This window comes from Rhinatrema bivittatum, chromosome 7 (genome assembly GCF_901001135.1).
Source record: "Rhinatrema bivittatum chromosome 7, aRhiBiv1.1, whole genome shotgun sequence".
Lineage (NCBI taxonomy): Eukaryota > Metazoa > Chordata > Amphibia > Gymnophiona > Rhinatrematidae > Rhinatrema > Rhinatrema bivittatum.
In genome coordinates this window covers 81167068-81186937 of record NC_042621.1, presented here as the reverse complement: position 1 = coordinate 81186937, position 19870 = coordinate 81167068, and the positions used below count along the sequence as shown (strand labels likewise).

General features: G+C 43.9%; 1 long non-coding RNA gene across 1 annotated transcript; it reads right to left on the bottom strand.

The window, feature by feature from the left end:
• Nucleotides 1–7539: 7539 nt before the first annotated feature.
• LOC115096076 lies at nt 7540–19565 on the bottom strand. Its single transcript, XR_003857949.1, has 3 exons — nt 19474–19565; nt 8040–8108; nt 7540–7657 (listed from the first exon to the last, which is right to left on the bottom strand). It is a non-coding gene; the product is annotated as an uncharacterized LOC115096076 (long non-coding RNA).
• Nucleotides 19566–19870: the final 305 nt, after the last annotated feature.

Genomic DNA, 19870 nt, shown 5'->3' with positions numbered 1-19870 from the left:
GTAGCGCTCGCAAATGTACGCCCACGCGTAGGTCTTAAAATTTACCCCATTTGTTTGTAACAAACGCACATCCCTACAAACTATATGATTTCCATGATGCTTATTATCACGCCTGAATACAGCATTCAGTACAACTCTTCAGCCCCCAAACCACTAAATCCATGACCATTTGATACAATGAAAGGAAAACAATCCTTTGCAGTGCCAGAGGCCACAAGTTTTACTCTCTGTGGGTCTTTTCATCACACCTATGTGAGATCTTCCCCTTAAATATGTCTGCATAAAGCTCAAGGTCCCTTAGAGCGACTGGTCCAAATGTCCCATTACAGCCACAGAACAGTGATTCACATTCATAGCATGTCATGGATCGGATAGGTAACATGCCTGTAATTTTTTTTGTTTGTTTTTGGCTTCTCAGATCAGCTATTGACACCACTGTGTGGCCCCCAAACATTTGTGAGCATTACCCTGCAAACAAACACTCAGATGGCCAGAAAGGGGCTCAGTATGTTCTATGGGGACCTTGTTTACCCTCCTAGCCACCTGCCCTGCATATCTAGCTTCTGAAGGGGGAGAGCCAGACACTCTTACGTGTTAATATCTATCACAGTATCAGAAAGTTAGCACTGTATTATTGTTAGTACAGCGCTGGTCTCATGAGGAATGAGGCTGAAACTTCCCCCTACTGCCCTGACTATCATCATCATGATCATCATTGTTTATTTATTCCATGCTTTTTCATTAAGCGCTCGGAGTATGTTACAAGAAATTGGAATATACATCAAGTAAGGCACAAAGAATAGCAGCATAAATAAGACAGAGATACATTTTAGAGTACACTGAGAAAGTTAAAACAAATCAGAATATACATCAAATAAAGCACATGGAATAGCATGAGTAACAGAGTAATACAGATTAATAGTGTAACAGTATTATAACGACCAGGCTAGCTTGTAAGGAGGTGCAGCCAAGGGATAGACAGCAATAAGTCAGCTCACACCCTTAATCTAACTCACCCTGCTCAAACTGGAAGTCATGGATGAGCAGTGTGCAGTAACTTAAACTTGTTGTTTTCTTGTGGACCCACCACTCTTCTCCCCCTCCCTCCACCATCACCACCTTTAAGGAAGTGCATAATTTTCTGATAAGGGACCCTGAATCCATAGGCAAATGCTCTTCATCAGCATCTTTGTGTCATAGGAATGCAGAAACATAAACTAGGACAGCAAATAAGGTCAAATAAAGCATCTGCTCTGCCCAATTCTGTTCCTGGTGCAATGTTATTGACCCCAGTTGATTTCTGGCATCCTTTCATTTTTTCCACAGAGTGGTCCTCTGTGCTTCTTCCAGGCTTTCTTTATTTCTGTAACTTTTTTTTTTTGCACCTTCTCCATTGGAGGCCATTCTTTCTATCCACCATCCTTGCCATAAAGAAATATTTCCTGATGTTAATTTCAAGCCTACCCTCTTCAAGCCTTACACTGTGTTCTAGCTGTAGTACTCTGACCATTTGGGATAAGATGCCAGCCTTAGTCTATGCTGGTAAAGGAACTCTAGACCACTTATCTTATGCACCCTCTTGCTTGGCTCCCGCGGCAGTCAGCAGAGGAAAGGTTCTGGTAAGTCGATTGGCTCAACATTGTCAATAGTGGATGGGAAGCCATTGGCCATGAAGTTTAAAATGGTACCTCTACTAAAACCAGAAGTAGTGCTTGGGAAAAAACATCAGGATGGGAACTATTACAAGGAGGGCTATTGCTGAGCTGGGAACCAATGTGAATTGTCAGCAGGAGTGGCAATGAGATCCATATGTGTGTGTGTCAGAAGGCAGGAGCTCCAGAGGGCCACAAGAGAGCTGAATCAGAGGTACTGTTGGAAGGGCTATATTCAGGTATGCAGTGTAGCAGGATGAAAAAGAAAGATACTGGGATAGTCCTCTACCAGCTCGCCCAGGCATCACCACTGGTGATGTCAGTGCATGCACTTGCAAAGCCAGGGCTGAGCTGAAGCATTCCTGGTGAAATCAAAAGCTATAGTTGCATGGGTTGGGGTGGGGGGGATGAGGATGGACAGGCCTGTGTGTGGAGAAGATGGTAGGAATGGTATGAACTGGAAAGATTATAGTAGTGACAAAAGGGCAAAAGGGTAGAAGCACAAAAGGGTAGAAGCACTAGCCCCCAGGGTTCAGATGGAACTGCTATAGGCCTCTCCACGTGAGCCAATCCCATTGCCAGCGACATACCTTTCTACAATCAAGAGGAAAAATAAGAGGATGGGCTATTTGACTTGCTGTTCTTTATCTTCCATGCCCAGCATCCAAGTCAGATAATCCATCCTTCCCCCACCACTCTACAGCACTGAACGCTGCCGTCCCACTGAGGATCATCTTAGGGGTGAAGGGGAGAGAGGAAGGAGATGTCCATGGAGGGCATAGGCACCAAGTTAACAGCTAATCCCATGCACAAGGGCTTCCTTTTACTTTTTACTGTTAGTTGTAGTGGAAATGCTGCCACTTTGAATCTCTGCAGTGAATATTTTGTCGTACTGGAATGTTCTCCCCACTATACGATTGTGACAGGCAGAAATGTCTCGAAGACGTTCACAGCTGGTGCACCTTTAGGACACATAAATAGGAGATATGGGATTAATTTCATATTTTAATTTGGCTCACAGCAACAGTTTAAGGGGATTAGGAAACTGTTAAAAATGTGTCATAAGGGAATTATTAATGTATTTTTAAGTCATTCTGAATTGTTAAAAATTACATTTTTTAAGTACTTTGAAAATTCAAATTAGATGCTGATGGATTAAACTCAACTACAAATGAAATTCAATTCTTGCTTAATAACACATAATCTATTCATATTTTCTGTATTTGAATTTATTTCTATAATTCTATGTTTCATTGTATTGTAATGGTTTATAATTATTATGATGTAATTATTGTATTATTTTGCTTATTGTAAACTGCTTTGAGTTGAACTTTTGTTCAAGGAAAGTGGTCTATAGATATAACATAGCACACCACAACTCCTTTTTGTTAACTATCAATCTGTCTATCCATAGCTGTGAGGTGTGTGTGTGTGTGTGTGTGTGTGAGGATGGGGCACTCTTTCCCCATCACAGGGGCCGATGCAATACAGTGTGCTCAGCCGAGCGCACTGTATAACCCGCACTCTGAAGTGGGTTAAATAGGCGCTAATCCACCCCCTAATGCAATAGGGGAATTAGCGCCTATTTAACGCGTGTCTAACGTGGAGTGAATGAGAGCGCTCATCACATGCGAATGCACGTGAATGAGGCTATTACTCATTCACTCCGCATGCAAAAAAATAAATGTGCGTCTCAGATGCACATTTATTGCTCAGATATCAATGCCTGCCTGGAGCAGGCGTTAATAGCTGAGCGCAGGTAAAAGAAGTACAGAAAAGCAGAAAAAATGCTTTTCTGTTCTTTCCTTAAGTAAAAAATTAAAAAAATAATAACTCAACAGACTGCCGAGTTAGGAAGACCGACGCCAATAAACTCGGCATCCATTTTGATTACTGCAGACGGCTTGGCAATTCTTATATACTTATGAGTGTTGGGGGTGTGTGGCCTGAATGGTGTAAAAGGGGTTGAGCATCAGGATATGTGTGTGTGTGTGTGTGTGTGTGTGTATGGTTGGAGGTACTCTGTCCATTCTCCAATTTCTTCCCCTTTCTTCACTCTTATGTGTATTTTGGGGAGGATGGTGGTTGCAATATTTTGTGTGGGGGTGTATGTTTGTCAGAAGATGGTGGTATGTGGGGGTGGTGATCTGTCTGAGGTAGGGTAGGTGTGATAGAGTGTACTGAAAACTCCCTCATCCTACCAAAAAGTGCCCTGCTCAGGGTTTTAATCCAGGTCTGCTTAAGGCAGAAGTCCGCAATGGATTCTGGGTAAAGAGATGTTCCCTTCACCCTGTCATAAGAGCCCAGACCTAGAGAGCTTGAGGAGGCCCCAGGGAGTTGGTAAGACTCACAATACACTCAGATAGTGGATGTTTACCTGTTCCTGATACAAGGTGAGCTACTGTTTTGATTCTTGTATCCTTGAAGCACTGTAAATAAATACCTGCACCACAACTAAGTTGGTCAAGTCTTATAATATTCCTAAACTATTTCTACAGCCACAGCAGGCCCAAATATACTACATAAGGATGCATGTGTGTATGGAGGAGAAGGTGGTGGGGGTGTTGGTGAGATGTGTGTGGGGATTGCTGGCGGTATGTGTGTATTAGGAGTTAGGAGGATGGAGGGGTAGGTGGTAGTATGGAAGGGGTTGGCTGGATAGGTTTGTGTGTATGTCACTGCACTTTTCTCCTCCCACCCTATTTTCATTCTTCTCACCCACCCATCCCCACTCAGTTCTCCCCCTCCTTTTTCTTTCCTCTCTTCCCATCTCTATCTGACACCCCTTTCTCGCTTCACCCCTCTCAATCCAACCCAACCCAACCCTCTCGTCTCCCCTCTCATTCCCTCCCCCCTCCTCTCCCACCTTGGTGCCCTTTCTGCTGCTGGTGGCTCCTGGTGGGATCTGACGAGCTCTGCATCCAATTCCAGCTCCATTCCAGTTACTCTCCTGCTGCCCCCTCTCCAAATACCTCCCACCTTCTTCCTCTGATCACTTTACACCAGATCCATGGTGCCACATCTCACCACTCACTACCTGCAGCCCATTTTGGTGGCCTCTTCCCCAGCAAATCTGTTTCTCTCTCTCTCTCTTTATTTAGTTTAGTTATTTTATATACACCGTCATTCCAAGTGAAGATCACAACGGTTTACAAAAGTAACATTCATCTTTGGGTCATTACATAAATTGGTGTCACACAATTTGGTATAGCAATTTGGTGTGTATATATATTTACAATGAATTTTAATGAAAGAAAGTGTAATTTAAATGTGATTATAAGATCACAAATATTTTATATGGTTACCTAAACAACTAACACTTCCACCATTCTTCTGCCACACTAGTCTTTAGGGGCAAAAGTTTGAAATGGGTCCCAGGGTTTGCAGGTGCTTAAAATCATCATCCCTGCAAGAATGCAAGCCCATTTTCAAAGGGAAATCTCAGCTGGTTTCAAATGTTTGCATGCTCTGGTGACCAAAATACAGCCCCAGGAAATCCTCTTTTTAACCTTGCTAAAAGTATGCATGCTATGAGCAATTTTCAGACAAGCCAACATGCCAGGGGAAACTGCTATTTATCCTGGAAAATGGCTTTGCAGTTGTCCTCACCTTGACAGGTGATTTGATTAATTGGAATTTTCTGATCTTACGTGTAGAGAAATCATGGACCATGTATAGTCACAGATTTTGTACAGCATATTAGGGGTGTGCATTCGTTTTGAACTTATATGTAAAACGCTACTTTTTTTTTTTTTAACTTAAAAAAGTGATGCGGCGAAAACGATCGGATTTCCAACTTATTCAACATAGCTATGTTGAATACGTTGGAAATCGCGAGCGTTGATCCTAAATAAAAATTTAAACCCCTTACCCTCCTTAATCCCCCCCAAGACTTACCAAAACTCCCTGGTGGTCCAGCGGGGAGTCAGGAAGCCATTCCTCTATTCCTTTGCGAGGAGCACGTGACGTCCGCATCACGTCGGAGTGACGCGGCCGTCACGTGGTCCACCGCGGTTCCGCTCCCGGACCCCTCGTTGGACACAAACGGAACTTTTGGCCAGCTTGGGGAGGTCAGCCCCCCAAGCTGGCCAAAAGAACCGCGGTGGACCACGTGACGGCCGCGTCACGAGTGACGCGGCCGTCACGTGCTCCTGACCCCCCCAAGCTGGCCAAAAGTTCCGTTTGTGTCCAACGTGCTCCTCGCAAAGGAATAGAGGAATGGCTTCCTGACTCCCCACTGGACCACCAGGGAATTTTGGTAAGTCTTGGGGGGGGATTAAGGAGGGTGAAGGGTTTAAATTTTTATTTAGGGAACCGGTGCACGTATGGACATAGACTCAACTTATGGAATTCTCCATATGTCCATATTGACCGAAATTGACCCCCCTTTTCGACTTATGGACTTATGAACATAAACTTTTTGTCTGCACATCTCTACAGCATATGTACTTTGCATGAGAATTCATCCAATCCCAAAGGTGCCTCAGTCCTGTTAATTCTATAAACATAGATCACATTAAGACACATTTAAAAATATAATTGTAAATAAAACCATTAGGTATTGCTTTTTTTTTTTTTTAACTGATTGATGTTTCCTAGCTAAGATATCTATTCTGGGCCCAGTTGATTCTGACCAGCCTAATACTCAAACTGTTTGTGTTGGCATAAGGAATCAAACAGGGTTTAGAAAGATGTGCTTTCAATACTGCAGTTTATAGATTGTCAGGCATTGCTTTGAACTAAAGCTCTACTTCCAGATATTACATACCTCCAGGATGTACACAGTGTATACTCTCTTCTGTTGTAAAGGCCCCAGGCTCCAGCAGCAGTAGCAGCAGCAGCAGCCAGTGTCCTTTCCAAAAATACTTGTAAATCGTTACATCTGTGCCTCGCAGCACTGGGCTGCTTTGCTCAGCAGGCAAGCAACTTATTAAATTTCCATGAATTTACCAAATTTGCAGGATCAGTAGGGTGGCCCCCAACAGGGAAGATCCCCCACTGCCTAGTGCCTACAGCACCTTGGAAGCAGCTGATGGTGCTGTTGGTACTTTGCATTCTGTAGATACGCTGCCTCTGTAGCCATCCAGTTAATCTCCACAGTAAAGATTAGTTTATTCGATTAAGTTTGCTCCCTCTGGACCATCCCCGTAGCTCCCTGGAAAGAAAGCATCACGGGTGTTTGCGTCCAACCTTTTACCAGCTAAAAGGGATTCAATAAAGTAATCTTTCCTCTTTCTTTCCTTTTTATATGATTGGAAAATAAATTGAAAATGAATTTCAGTTATTGCTTGTGTTTTAAATATGAGATAAAGGTCAGCTCCCTCTAGCTATCTTGATAGATGGAGATTAACATGAACATGTTCTATTATAAAATCATGCAGTCATTTTGCAAATGTGTCAAGTCATCCACAGATGTATAATTAGGCTGTTATGTTTTGAAATCAATAAACAATGACTGCATTATATAATTTGGTGCTGGTGAAACTTAAAAATATATTTATCAATTGTATTCATGATTCTTCTTCAGATGCTTGTTGTTTTTGGACATTTTATTAAGATTGCCATAATATTTATTGCATTATATATTTAAATGACTTTGGTGAGGAATGAAACTATACATTCTTGGGGAAACGGGGTTATTTGGATTTCTGAAGTTAACACATTCAAAGACTGATGTCAAATAAGTATTTTAATATAAATTTAGCAGGTTTTTCTTTTTTGTTTTGCACACAGAGCAGCAAAATGGGAATGGGAATATCTTGGTAATGCAACATTCATAGACATATTTATACAAGGCTTGAGCTTAGCGTTTGTCATCACTGTCACAGAACATGATTTCCTGGGTCAGAAAATTGACTTCAAAGCTTGACCCTGAAGATTTGACTTGCCTGTTTGCTTATTCTGGTTCAAGATGTGATGTCAAAAGCTGTCCTATTAGTGGCACCTTTTCACATTTAGTTTGCTCAGGTTGATAATGATGATACTGGAAGGACTGCATTTTGATGCTGAAAGAGATAGGGGAAGAGACACTGCTGAAATTGATGGTGTTGACAGTAGGAAATACGATTAGAGAAAGATATTAAATTGTGGATTTCACTTAAAGTGGCAACATCCTTTATACAGTGGGCTAAATTATCATTGCATTAATTATACATGTGTATTATTCTTTTCCCACCTAAATAAAATTATCATATTTGCAAATGTTCACAGGCTACTAAATAAGCATTAAAAGGTGTTGAAATCTCTTTAGACTATTTGCAACATCAGTGAAACATTTATTCCAACTCAGAAACATGTTACGTAGAGGACATTTTTATGAAGTTAAGATGGTCAAATAATGATTTTCCCTCCCTAACCAGATGATAGCATAAAAGATATATCACTCACCTCCTGATTATATTAGTGAGGCATTACTACAGGTTGAAGGATGCATATAAGGTCAGCCTGCAATGTTCTCTAAGAGGAAGGATAAATGCTAAAATTAGATTGTTGCAACACTTGGATTTGAAGACACTTTTAACTGGATAAATGTCAAATCAATAATGCTATCAGACTATTGCAAAATTTAAGTCTTTTGTTTCATCTAATGATAATCCAGTTTTGTACTGTAATTTATAGTTCTACTATGTATCTGTAATTAAGTGACATTATAAAAGATAGTAAAAAAAATGTTGACATTCTTTAGCATAAGCTCAAGCAGTTCAGCTTGTGTAATATTAGTTCTAGTAGATAATATAATTACAACTAGGTACAATTGCTTGTGATAAAATTGCCTGAAGAGTTGAGAGGTCTCCTTGCTTTATTAATACAGTGCCATGGCAATTAAATTGCAAGAAGTTATATTAAAATGACATTTTGAATATATTTAGTCATCCTACTGGGGTTTACCACAGTTGAATGTCATCTAGCAATTATATGAGATCACATGCAGAGTAGGGAGTTGATTTCACCCATTTACAGACCAGACAGAAGGAAAGAGTGAACAGCTATTTGAATAAGTTGACTGAATATAGAGTATTTAAAAAAATTTGAATATCCAGTGTCAAAAAATCACTACAAAGAAGGCCAAATAATAATGACAATGTCGCTAATGAGTATATAATGAGGAATTTTCACTAGGTCCTACTCACGACCATGGACTATTATTGTTCTCATGAAAATATGCATGAGTGTCATTATTCCATTTTTGAAATGCAAAGGTGATGCACTGAAACCAACAACATCTGAAATTGGGAGGAGAAAGCATATGGGACATCCAGAAGTGTGATGTCGGTGCAATTTAAAAGTATGAAGGCAAGAAGAACACTTTTTCTCACTCATCAGCTGGCAAGCTCCCTCCTTTAGAGAGCGTGCCTTCTCGACAGCAGGACCAACAGTTTGGAATACTATCCCCCCCGATCTCAGACAGGAACCCTGCTTGTTGACTTTCAGAAAAAAACTTAAGACCTGGCTGTTTCAACAAGCCTTCCCCTAACTCCAGGCCTACATCAGCTATGCCACAGACCATTCACTAAGGCCTGTTCAGTGCACTCCATCTCAGACATTATAATTGAATTGTTATAGTTACCAAGTTACCTTTCTCTTACTGGCTTCTTCTTCTTCCTAGTTCCTTACCCTTCTTTTATTGTAACTTTTTTGTCTCTGCTACTATGTTAAGGTTACTGTTACTACCCCTGGTTCCTTGTAAACCGATATGATATGACCTGTATCATGAATGTCTGTATAGAAAAACACTAAATTAAATAAAATAAAAAATAAATTTAGGAGGTACTTTCAAACCGTCTAGATCATAGTCCACTGCTACTATTTATTCACAGAATTTGCAATAAGTTTCAAAGAGAAAGTATACATACCCATACATTCACTTTGCAACTTGCCGGAGGTGCAAAGTACTAGAGATATGTTTTCATTGAAAATGAAATAGGAAATGTCAATGAAACTTCCTATTTTGTTTCATTTTGGATATTAAAAAAAAAAAAAAAAAGAAAAGTGAACTCAGTTTTATTCATTTTTCTTTTGTTTCTTTAACCCTGCTCTGCACTCCTTCCCCCCTCCCCCCCCCCACCAATTAAACTTATGACTTTAGCTCCCTCTCCATGGTTTAAATGGGGCAGGCATGATCCCCAATCACTTGTCTTGCCAGCATCATCTTCCAAAATGGAAGGCCAGGAACGACTGCGGATAGTTCATGCCCCATTTGGGGATTTTGTAAGATAAAGGAGCACCTCTCTTCATCTTATGAGATCCCCAGGTTCAAATGGGGTAGGAATGATCCCCAATCACTCCTGCCCTCCTGGTACTATGGTCCAAAATGGCATTTCCCATATAGTACCCAGAGCTGGTTTAATTTAAAGGAGCGGGCCAGAGAGGGGAGGGGAAAACCAGGACACACAGGTTTAATCAGCAGGGGAGGAACTGCTAGCTTTTGGCGCTCACTTCCAATTACATGTACTAAAACATTTTACTGCGTGCTATTGGAAAATAGGATTCACTTAAAAAAATATGAAATAAAATGAAAACATTTTAATGAAACAAAAAGAAATGAAAAAAAAAATCCACTCATAAAATTAAAAAAACAAACAAAAAAACCTTCACACATTAACAAAGTAGCAGTGGACATTTGCATCTATTTTTTAAGCAATTTTGCTGCATATGTAAATTAGCCCCATAGCAAAATTTTACACATAATTTCCTGTAAAACATTTTGCCAAAAAAAATTATTGCACCTCATTGAATTGTAATCTTTTTTGCAAAACTGTCCCACAAATATGTTTTTGCTCATCAATTTTTGAGTGACTTTATATGATATTGCATTGCAACAGCTCATTAATTTTGAATATAAATACAATTTTGCATGTAGTGGACTATGCACAAAATATTATTGTTTGCAAACATAAAATTTCACAAATGGCGCTTCTTGAATTAAATGGAAAATGAGTTCATATTATTATTAAAAAAAAAAAAATTACTACATAGCGATTTAGCAGAGTAATAATAGTTACATGAGCCTAGCTGCCAGGTTTCATTTTGGGACTCCCCCCCCGCAGCCTGATCTCAGCTGACAGTAGCAGGCAGTGGCCCAGCAGGTCCTGAACTTTTAAAACCCGCCTTTCCTACCACCGGGACCTTTCAGATTAGCTATTTGAACTATCCAGTGCAGCACAGGTTTTTATAGTGCACTGTGTGGTTCAAATAGTTGTGAAACAGACAGGAGAGGCACCTCAGCAGGATGAGTGGGTAAGAGAAGCACTGGGACTATTGCACCACAGATTCCACTCTTCTACTGTCAGCTGGGAATTGAGTTGCTGGATATGATTAGGGAACCAGGGAGATGGAAGAGAGAGATGATGGATGACACCTATAAGTGTCAGGCAGAGATGTTTCTATGTACTTAGAAGAATAAGGACTCAAGCCCACAGAGGCCCTATACAAGTTTTTGATAACGAAATCATGCCTGGAATGCTTTCACGTTGGGCCATCCTGAGATTTGAATCAGTTAATGAGGCCCCATTTCTGGGGACTGAGACTGGGGAGGAGGGTTGTATATTAAGAGAAGAGTGATGAAGTTATATGAGAGAGGCTGGAGGGGACTCAAGGATTTGGGAGGGGAAGTGGGGTCAAGATGGGTGGGAAATTGGAAAGCTGGTAATTGGGGAATAATGGGGACTCTGGATTGAGGGGAATAAAAAGTTAAGAAGCTGGAATTGGGGACTCAGGAATCATACACACAATTCTAACTCACTCACATGTTCACTTTCACATGCTCTCTTACATATACATGCTTACACACACCCTCTCATTCACATATTCAATCTTCTCATTCTTACACACACACACACACACACACACACACACACACTCCCACAAACACATACTCACATACACCCTTTCACACACATTTACCCACTTAAACTGACTCCCATACACATGCCTACTCATGCACACACTCTCACACATGTTTGCTCATTCACTTAGTTTTTGGGTACTTGCCAGGTTCTTATGGCCTGGATTGGCCACTGTTGGAAACAGGATGCTGGGCTTGATGGACCCTTGGTCTGACCCAGTATGGCATTTTCTTATGTTTTTATGTTCTCCAGCCCCAAACCCACCAACGGTAGTAGCTTCTTCCTTCAGCCTATGCAACCAACTCCCTCTCATTCTTCTTTGACTGTGCGGGCCAATGTTGCCTTTGCTCTTTCTTTCAGCCACACAAGCTGACAGGATATTTCTTCCCACCTGCTTGGTTATTGCTCTGCCTACATGGGGCCCAGGAGATTTCATTTTTCAGGGCCCAAGCAAGCTCTTTCCTACTATACCTAAATTTTCTGGTGTTGGCCTGGACATTTGGAGATTCCTTTAGAATTCCAGAGTCTCAGTGCAATATCTTGAAAGATTATCTGAAAACAATCATTTTCCTCAGGAACAATCTTCTAAAAACACATAACCGGACATCAGGAGAGTAATTTTCAAAGTCATTTCTCAGGGTAAATCAGTGCTTTAAATTCAGATATAAACTTTTACAAAATCACCCAAAATTGTAAAGGAATAGTGTAGTGGTTTGAGCAGCAGGGAAGTCAGAATTCAAATTCTGCTCACCCACTAGGGATGTGCATTTCTTTAAAAGGAATGGCACATGCAAAACAAAAGTACCCCATTTGTTTCATTCATGGGGGCAATGAAATAAATGGAATACTTCCTACGAGTGAAGCATATCGTGATGGCAGTACCGTTTGCTTTTTTGACTGCCGTGGCACAGTGTACCGACGATTTCAATGTGTTATCCACTATGACACCTAGATCTCTTTCTTGGGTTGTAGCACCTAATATGGAACCCAACATTGTGTAATTATAGCATGGGTTATTTTTCCCTATATGTATCACCTTGCACTTATCCACATTAAATTTCATCTGCCATTTGGATGCCCAATTTTCCAGTCTCACAAGGTCTTCCTGCAATTTATCACAATCTGCTTGTGATTTAACTACTCTGAACAATTTTGTGTCATCTGCAAATTTGATTATCTCACTCGTCGTATTTCTTTCCAGATCATTTATAAATATATTGAAAAGTAAGGGTCCCAATACAGATCCCTGAGGCACTCCACTGTCCACTCCCTTCCACTGAGAAAATTGCCCATTTAATCCTACTCTCTGTTTCCTGTCTTTTAGCCAGTTTGCAATCCACGAAAGGACATCGCCACCTATCCCATGACTTTTTACTTTTGCTAGAAGCCTCTCATGAGGAACTTTGTCAAACGCCTTCTGAAAATCCAAGTATACTATATCTACCGGTTCACCTTTATCCACATGTTTATTAACTCCTTCAAAAAAGTGAAGCAGATTTGTGAGGCAAGACGTGCCCTGGGTAAAGCCATGCTGACTTTGTTCCATTAAACCATGTCTTTCTATATGTTCTGTGATTTTGATGTTTAGAACACTTTCCACTATTTTTCCTGGCACTGAAGTCAGGCTAACCGGTCTGTAGTTTCCTGGATCGTCCCTGGAGCCCTTTTTAAATATTGGGGTTACATTTGCTATCCTCCAGTCTTCAGGTATAATGGATGATTTTAATGATAAGTTACAAATTTTTACTAATAGGTCTGAAATTTCATTTTTTAGTTCCTTCAGAACTCTGGAGTGTATACCATCCGGTCCAGGTGATTTACTACTCTTCAGTTTGTCAATCAGGCCTACCACATCTTCTAGGTTCACCGTGATTTGATTCAGTCCATCTGAATCATTGCCCATGAAAACCTTCTCCATTACGGGTACCTCCCCAACATCCTCTTCAGTAAACACTCTGTGCCTGTGCTGACTGCTCTTCCTCCTCCTCCTCATCAGTTTCATATCTCCTCCAGCACTGAAGTGGAGGCTGTTACCTCTTCCGATGGCGTCGGCGTTTCTTTTTGACACTGGCGTCTCTTGCAGCGCGGCCCTGTGTGAATCTGGGCTTGGCCACAGCCCCTTATGACGTCATACACCGACGGGAGTCGGACAGCGTGGGAGATTTGCCTTCTTATTGAGAGCCTTTCATCTTTTCTCCTTGCTTCAGCCACAAGTCTGTTGGTTTTTCCTGCTGCTTGCTGCCTGCTTGACCTGGACTGCCTTCTGGATTACCCTATTCGCTGCCTGCCCTGACCTGGACTGTCTCTGGATTACCCTGTTTGCCGCCTGCCTCTGGATAGCTGCTTTGGTTCCTGTTGCTTGCTGCCTGCCCTGACTTGGACTGTCTCTGGATTACCCTGTTTGCTGCCTGCCTCTGGATAGCTGCTTTGGTTCCTGTTACTTGCTGCCTGCCCTGACTCGGACTGTCTCTGGATTACCCTGTTTGCCGCCTGCCTCTGGATAGCTGCTTTGGTTCCTGTTGCTTGCTGCCTGCCCTGACTCGGACTGTCTCTGGATTACCCTGTTTGCCGCCTGCCTCTGGATAGCTGCTTGGGTTCCTGCTGTTCGCTGCCTGCCCTGACCTGGACTGCCTCTGGATTACCCTGTTTGTGGCTTACCGCTGGAATACTCTTCGGGGTTCCTGTCACCACTACTGGTTTACCTGGATAACCTGGAGTATCCTACCTGATGACATGCTGTGAGTTTCCAGTTCCAAGTGCCTCATCTAGTCAAGGTAAGCAGTCACCGACCCTGGTTCCACGAACCAGTGTAACAGAGGCTAAGACAGAACTAACTAATCCTTCTAAACCTTCTTCAGCTATTACTTCTTCCATTTCTGATGATGAGAATCCCACAAAGATGAGTCTTCATCGGAATCAGAAGCAAACAATGCCTGTGCTACATTTTCAATGCTAAGTCTACTGTCTCACTACTGCTTTTGTCTCTCGCCCTTTTGTCTTGCATGACTCGGCCTCCCCTTCCCTCACCTCCAAAACTACAGGGTCAGAAACAGCTGGTGGCGATGCATCATCTTTAAATTTCATTTTTTTTCCAGATGGAACTCCCTGCCCCTCCAGAGATTTTAGATTTCAACAGCTCCCTTTTTAACTTTAATGGGGGACTGGCATTGCCTTTTGAAGTGTCACTGCCTAATATTGATTTCAATTAAAAGAATTATTTCCAAAAGAGGCCTACTGGAGATTTGACTTCAAAGAGCACCGCTGTCCCAGTATATGTGAGTCTGCAAAACTTCACACAGACGCAGTGCAGTGCCTTGATGTACATTACAACTGAGACTGCTCTGTGTGCACAATTCCTAGTGATGCTGCTTCTTGTTTGAAAATACCAAGTCATACTATCTCCCACCCACACCCTGCCTGTGCCTGCAACTATCTACCCCAGGGGGGTAAGATAAGCAGCAAAATACCACTGATAGCTGCTTGTCTCAGTGGGAGAGACAGAGAGACTGCCTGAGATCAATAAAAAAAAGTGCAGTCAAAGCCTGGCTGGCTGGCACTGCAGCGAAAACGAACAAATATCTTTTTCAATGGAAAATTCTATCAAAGTAGCTACCAATTGAATACAGATTTGAGACACTCAGACTAGCTCTGAGTAAAGCCACCTCCCCAGACCACCCCCACAAAGAGAGTGTGGCATGCCACGTGCTTAAGGTATAAATAGTATAGCGTGATCAGGAACAGCGTCACAGAGCACTGAGTGAGAGCAGCGATTGGCTGCATTAGAAAAATGCTTAGCTCTGATAGGTTGCATTCTCGTCTCCTTGCCAACCTGTCTATGACAGGGCTGTGAGGTCAGGACTGGTTTTTCTTATGGATACTCCCACATGGCCTTCTCCTATTTCAAATGGCTGCTAGGAAATCATTGCGAACCAAAAGAATGAAATTAATATGATATGTTTTATTCATGGAGGATCGCTATGCGTTTCACAAACCCACGAATCAAACGACCAGGGACTTATGAGTTGTGGATTGCACATTTGTTGAAAATGAATGCACATCCCTACCAATTACTACAACAAGGTGCTGACTGCATCCACTCTATCTGCCTATTATATTTGATATACGACCAGAGGGCCAGTGACTGCATCCACTCTATTTAAATGCTGTGCCCCAAATATCATGAAAGGTGCCTGACTGCATTCACTCAATCTGCTTACTAGGGATGTGCAGAGCAAAAGTTTAAGTTCATATGTCCATATGTCCAAAGGGGGTCCCATTTGCAGTCAATATGGACATAAACAGAATTCAATGAGTTGAGTATATGTCCATATGTGCAAATAAAAATTTAAATCCCTCACCCTCCTTAATCCCCCCCCCAAGACTTACCACAACTCCCTGGTGGTCCAGCGGGGTCAGGACGCCATTTCTGACCAACTTTGCAAGGAGCACGTGACGTCGGCGTCACGTCGGAGTGACGCGGCGTCACGTGATTCCCCACGGGTTCGCGCCGGAACGCTCGTTCGGCCCAAAAGGAACTTTTGGCCAGCTTGGGGGGGCCTCCTGACACCCCCAAGCTGGCCAAAAGTTCCTTTTGGGCCGAACGAGGGTGCCGGAGGGAACTCGCGGGGAATCACGTGACGCCGCGTCACTGCGACGTGGCGCCGACGTCACGTGATTCCCCGTGGGGTCGCTTCCGGGATCCTCGTTCGGCCCAAAAGGAACTTTTGGCCAGCTTGGGGGTGTCAGGAGGCCCTCCAAGCTGGCCAAAAGTTCCTTTTGGGCCGAACGAGGATCCCGGAAGCGACCTCGCGGGGAATCACGTGACGTTGGCGTGACGCGGCGTCATGTGATTCCCCGCGAGTTCCCTCCGGCACCCTCGTTCGGCCCAAAAGTTCCTTTTGGGCCGAACGAGCGTTCCGGCGCGAACCCGCGGGGAATCACGTGACGCCGTGTCACTCTGACGTGGCGCCGACGTCACGTGCTCCTCGGAAAGGCTTTCAGAAATGGCGTCCTCACTCCTCGCTGGATCACCAGGGAGTTGTGGTAAGTCTTTGGGGGGGGGATTAAGGAAGGTGAGGGGTTTAAATTTTTATTTTGGATCAACAATCGCGATTTCCAACTTATTCAACATAGCTAAGTTGAATAAGTTGGAAATCCGATCGTTTATGTCTCATCACTTTTTTAAGTTAAAAAAAAAAAAAAGTAGCGTTTTACATTTATGTTCAATACGAATGCACACCCCTACTGCTTACCATACCCAAAATTGTTGCGATCCCCCCTGTTGCTGCACTACAGGAGGTCTCTTACCTTCCTCCGGAGGCCGCTCTGAAGCCTGGGCCTCGCCTGTGTTCCATCCGGGACTTGCTCCAGGGCCTGAGAGGCCTAGCTGTGCCTGTGGCTTGCTTGCCAGCGTTTGGACTTCCTGTTTGGCGACGCCCTTCTCCTAGGGGCTGGCCCGCAGCTCTCCACCTGACTTATAGGACCAGCGGTGGGCGGTCCTGGCAAGCTCCTCCCAGGGAGTTGCCTTCTACCTCCAGTATTTAAGGACTTTGTGTTCACTTGCAAAGGGCCTTCGGATCAGGTCCTACAGTTGTCTGTATCCTTGCTGATCCAGGTCTTCCGTGATCTCATTTGCTTGATGGATCCCTGTCCAGTGTCTCTGCCTTGATGTCTGATCCTGTTCCTGCCAGCCGTAAGGACTTCGGATGTCAGTATCCCAGCATCGGAGTTCCTGTTCGCCTAGAGTTTCCCTGCACCCTCCTTCTCAGCGTGGTCCGCGACCAGCCTTCCTGGGCTGTGTAGGGCGCGTCTGGGACAGGGTGGTCCGCGACTCAGTCCCACGGGTGGGCTGAGTAGGGCGCCCTGATGGACAGTGCCATGTTTCCGTCCAGCCTTGTCTACAGTGTCTGCTTCAGCCCTTGCCCGGATGTCTTCCTGCCTCTGCCTTGACCTACGTCCTTGTCTGGTTCCTGAGCCTTCTGTCCTGTTGGTCCCTGGAGTGGCCAACAGGAGGGATTCGTCCCACGGGCTCTTGAGCTTCTGCCAGCCGAGGGGGCTTCGGATGTGAGTATCCCAGCATCGGAGTTCCTGCTCGCCTGGATCTTTCCTGTGTCTCGCTTCAGCCCTTGTCCTGATGTCTCCGTCTTGCTTCAGCCTGCTTCTGCCCCGTCTGATGTCTTCTGTTTAAGGACTCTGTCTGCCCTCGCCTCTGTCCGGCCTGCTGCCCATTGCCGTTCCCTGCGGCAGGTCCGAAAGGGCCGGGAACAGTCGGAGGACCGTTCATTAGTCAACTTCCCCGTGTTGGCTACCATGGGCATGCAGGTCCGGCTGAGGGTCGGACTCCCTGCTTCTGTTCCTGCCTGCCTCGCTCACCATGCCTGCTCAGCTCACCTCCCACGGTGTGGCTTGGGGCTCCTCCTTGAGTCCTGCTGTGGCCCAAGGGCTCACCACCACCCGCTTACGACGACCGCGCCTGCGCGCGCTCGTAACAGAAATAGTACCAAAGGAGTTTGACTGCTTTCATACTATCTGCCTGCCATGCCCCAAATACCACCAGAGGAGCTAGTGACTACATCTATCTGCCTGACATGCCTAAAATCCCAACACTGGGGCCTGACTGCAACCACTTGAACTGTCTTCCATGTTTCAAATACCATCAGAGGGGTCAGTGACTGCGTCTACTCCATCTGCCTGCCATGCCCCAAATACCACCACATAAATCTGACTGATTCCACTTTATTTGCCGGTCATGCCCCAATTACCACCACAGGGGCTTGACTGCATCTACTCAATTTGTCTGCCATTCCTGAAATACCACCAGAGGAGCAATTGACTGCATCCATTCAATATGACTGCTGTACCCAAAATATCACCACAGGGGCCTGATTGCATCCAGTCAATCTGCCTGCCATGCTGCATACACCATGCTGCATACACAATCAGAGGCTGTAGTGACTGCATCCATACTATTTGCCTACTAGGGATGTGCAGAGGGACGCCATACTTTGCATTCGTGATTCGGATTCGTTGGGGAGCAGATACGTTGCATTCGGCCGTATGGCGCCCCTATGCGTTAATACGGCGATTTCTATTCGTGTCCCAGCTAAAATTAAAATTAACTACAACCCCCCAAGACTTACCAAAACTCCCTGGTGGGCCAGCGGGGTGTCCGGGAGCCATCCCCTGCACTCTCACACCCTCTGTGCCGGTTTCATCATGGCGCCGATAGCCAGGTAGAGAGTCCCTCAAGCTAGGTTGAGAGAACCTTGCCCAAATCTCCTTGGAGTGAGTTTCCTCACTCCGAAGGCCAGCAATTCTTCACAAGAGACCACTGTTCTGTTCGTACATCTCACGTTGAATGTCAAAGTGTCCCCTACCCCCCTACACTAATACTTAGCCCTCTTCTCGAGTTACTAGATGGGCCTCCCATAGGGATACAAATACCTGTCTAGGGAGGAGGCACTATAGCAAGTCTCTCTCTCTCTCGCTCTCTCTCTCCCTGTCTGGAAACATCATGAACCGCGATAAACCTTTACCGGCCACTAGCACAGAACGTAACGCAAATGAAAGAGGTGTAGTTATTGGCCATGTTAGGAGCTGCGCTAACACTGCGGCACACGATAAATCCTCCCTACTTTACACTTACTCTGCCCCCTGAATACAAAATTTAAAAATCGTGTTAACGGCTGTTAGCGTGATTTGCGGAATTATCACCCGCGGTAACTCCTTGGAAAATGACCCCCTAAGTGACTTAGAATATTGACCTTTTAATCTTCATTTTCTTAAGGAATTCAGTAAGGACACCAGAACTACGTCCATTTGGCTATGCAATGAAATCTAAACTGGATCACCATTTCCTGAATAAATGGAGCCAGCTGGCACCCCTGGGTCCCTCAGAATGAGTGACACAAGGGTGAACTGCAAAGTTACCATAACCACTGGGTAACATCTAGGCACAAAAAGCAAAACCTTCTTACCTCCAAAACTTTGATCAGGCTCCTTCCTACCCAGGACAAGAACCTGGAGGAACTGAGGCTTGTATCCATGTTTTAGGAAACCTCTCTCCCTTTTCACTAGAAAGGAAAAGACGACTAAACTTTCTTCAAAAATTGAAAATATAAAACGAGAGCATCAACTCACCAGCCCATGGCTATAGGTTGACAGTTATTCTCTAAAAGATTTAGCACATGGGAGAATAAAATAAAAAGCTCCTACTCTTTAGAGGTCTGAAACTCTCATGGTCGCTTATTAACAAAAGAACTGGATTGGACCACTGCAGCAACCTCCAGTCGGGGGTACTGTGGACAAACAATATATTCCTTTAACCAACTCGGCCTAGTATGACCCTTCTACAGGGACAAACTACTGAGTAAG